At 32.2% G+C, this 3,418-nt stretch overlaps 1 pseudogene; it reads right to left on the reverse strand.

Annotated features, from left to right (window-relative positions):
- Positions 1-2,744: 2,744 nt before the first annotated feature.
- LOC140497893 (U6 spliceosomal RNA) lies at positions 2,745-2,845 on the reverse strand (annotated as a pseudogene).
- Between the last annotated feature and the right edge of the window lie 573 nt (positions 2,846-3,418).

Genomic DNA, 3,418 nt, shown 5'->3' on the forward strand with positions numbered 1-3,418 from the left:
GCCAGACCATGTTCCCTTCTCACCCAGGTGAAAGTGTTTTCTCACTGACCTTTGAAGCTGTCTTTGGTGTTTGTGGGTCGAGAAATCTGGGAACTGCAGTCGCTGCCTGTGATTCTGCACCCTGAAGCCTGCTCCAGTCCTGTCCATGCAGTGCTGTGCTGCCAAGGCTGGGCTGGGCTCTGTGCACTGCACTCTGCTCTGAGCCTGGTGTGATAGACTTTTCCTGTTGCCCTTCCAGGCTGTCTTGAGCTGGAAATCTCTTTCACTATGTCGTTTTGTGACTTCTGCTGCTCTAGAATTTTCTTGGAGTCATTTTTACAGGCATTTTATGGGCTATGAGAGTAGAGCTACAGCAGGTCTATCCTTCTACTCCACCATCTTCACTCCACCCCCCTAACATATTCATCTGCAATTTTTTTAAAGGTCTTAATTGCTTCAGCTAGCTGTTTGTTTTTTTTTTAGGTAATTCTGTACAGTTCTTTAAATATACCATTATATCATCCGCAAAAGAGTGATCGTTTTTCTTGTTGCCCATTTTTATTCCTTCAACTTCTTTTTCTTCTCTTATCAATATAGCTAGTATTTCTAGTACAATATTGAATAATAAGTGGTGATGATGGGCTTCTCTGCTTCACCTCAGTTTTTAGCTTGTCCTCATTACTAATAATGTCTGCTGATGATTTTAGATAGATACTACTTATTTTAAGCAAAGTTCCACTTATTCCTATGCATTTTGGTGTTTTTAATAAAAATGAGTGTTGTATTGTGTCAAAAGCTTTTTCTGCATCTATAATTACATGATTTTTGATAGTTTTGTTATTGGTATGGTCAATTATGCTGAAACTTTCCCTAATATTGAACTAGCACTGCATTCCTGGAAAAAATTCCAACTGGTCATAGTATATGATATTTGTGATAGATTGCTATGATCTCCTTGTTAGTATTTTATTTAAAATATTTGCATCAACATTCAACATGAAAATTGGTTTATAGTTTTCTTCTTCTCCTTTTTGGCTTTCCCTGGTTTAGGAGACATATTTGTGTCATAAAAAGAATTTTGTAGGCCTCATTTTTTACCTTTTTTTCCCCCAAAACTTATATAGTATTAAGGTTAATTGTTCCATAAATATTCTGATAGAATTCACTTGTAAATCCATCTGGCACTGGGGATTTTTCTTAGAGAACTCATTTATGACTTGTTAAAATTAATTTTTCTAAGTAGGATTATTTAATCATTCTATTTTTTCTCCTAATCTGAGCAATTTATAATTCTGTAAATATTCATCTATTTCATTTACATAGTCAGTTCTACTGGGGGCAAAATAACTCCTAAGAATTGTTTTAATTTTTTAACTTCATTGACAATGCATTTCATTTTTGATACTAGCAATTTGTTTTTCTTCTCCCTTTTTTTAATAAGAAAACTAACCAATGATTTTTCTATTTTATTTTTTCCTAGTTTTACTTATTAATTCAACAGGTTTTTATTTTTTTACTTTCAATATTATGGATTTTTCCTTTGATTTTCAGGATCTCATTTTGGTATTTAATGCGGATTTTTGATTTGTTATTTTTTAATTTTTTTTAATTGCATGCCAGATTTGTTACTTTGCTCTTTCTCTCTTTTATTGATGAATGCATTTAGAGATATAAATTTTCCCCTAAGTACTGCTTTGACTGCATCCCACAAATTTTGATATATCTCACTTTGTTGTCACTATTTTTAATGAAATTATTTATTGTATTAATTATTCTTTGATGCACTTATTCTTGTTTTTAAATAATATTTTATTTTTTCAATTTCATGTAAAATCAGTTTTTAATATCCTTTTTTTTTAATTTTGAGTAATAAATTTTCTCCCTCCCTCCTTCACCACCTCCTCCCTAAAACAGAAAGCAATGTGATATAGGTTATCTATGTGCCATTATGTTAAATATATTTCCATATTAGACATGTTATGAAAGAAGAAATAGAACAAAAGGAAAAAAATGAAAAAAAATTTAATGTTAAAACAGTATGCTTTGATCTGCATTCATATTCTATCAGTTCTTTCTCTGGATATGGATAACATTTTCCATCATGAGTCCTTTCTCATTGTCTTGGATCATTGTATTGGTGAGAAGAGTTAAATTATTCATAGTTGAGTATCCCACAATGTTGCTGTTACTATGTACAATGTTCTCCTGGTTCTACTCACTTTGCCTAAGTTCATCTAAGCCTTTCCAGGTTTTTCTGTAATCTGCCTGCTTATTTCTTATAGCACAGCACACTCTATTACATTCATGTACAACAACTCAAACTCCAATTCTTATGCACTACAAAAAGAGCTGCTATAAATATTTTTGTACATGTGAGTCCTTTTCCCTTTTTTTATCATCTCTTTGAAATACAGACTTAGTAATGGTACTGCAAGATCTAAGGGTATGAACAGTTTTATAGCCCTTTGGATATAATTCCAAGTTGCTCGCCAGAATGGTTGGATCAATTCACAACTCCACTCACAGTGTATTAGTGTCCCAGTTTTCTCACATACTATCCAACATTTATCATTTTCCTTTTCTGTCATATTAGCCAGTCTAATAGATAAGAAGTGGTACCTCATAGTTGATTTAATTGCCTTTCTCTAATCAGTAGTAATTTATAGCATTTCTTCAAATGACTATAGTTTTGATTTCTTCATCTTAAAGCTGCCTATTCGTATCCTTTGACCATTTATCAATATAGGAATGGCTTCTATTCTTATAAAAATATGGAATGCTTCATGAATTTTTGTGCTATCATTGTGCAGTACACATGCTAATTTTCACTGTACAATTCCAATTTTAACATATGTGTTCAGTCCACTTATTCTTTAGGATTCAATTGTTTACTTTTCAATTAATTTCTAATTTGATTCCACATCCCTTTATTGGATATAATTGCTATTGCATTATGGTCTAAAAGGGATGCATTTAATATTTCTCCTTTTTTCTGTGGGGTTTTTATGCCTTCACACATGGTCAGTTTTTGTGAAGGTGCCATGTATAGCTGAGAAAAAAAATTTACTTATTTTCATTCCCATTAAATTTTTTCCTGAAGTTGCTCGTATCTAACTTTTCCAAAATTATATTCATCTTATCACCTTTCTTATTTATTTTATGGTTAGACATCTAATTCAGAGAGGGGAAAATTAAGGGGGGCTCCTACTCATATAGTTTTACTAATTATTTCCTCCTATAACTCATCTAACTTTTCATTTAAGCATTTAGATGTCATGCTGTTTGCACATATATTTAGTATAGATGTTACCTTACTGTGTGTGATGCCTTTTATTAAGTTGTAGTTTCCCTGTTTAACCCTTTTAATTAGGTCTATTTTTGCTTTCACTTTGCTCGAGATCAACATCACTACTGCTGCCTTTTTACATCACCTGAAGCA

This window comes from Notamacropus eugenii, chromosome 3 (assembly GCF_028372415.1).
Source record: "Notamacropus eugenii isolate mMacEug1 chromosome 3, mMacEug1.pri_v2, whole genome shotgun sequence".
NCBI classification, from domain to species: Eukaryota; Metazoa; Chordata; class Mammalia; order Diprotodontia; family Macropodidae; genus Notamacropus; species Notamacropus eugenii.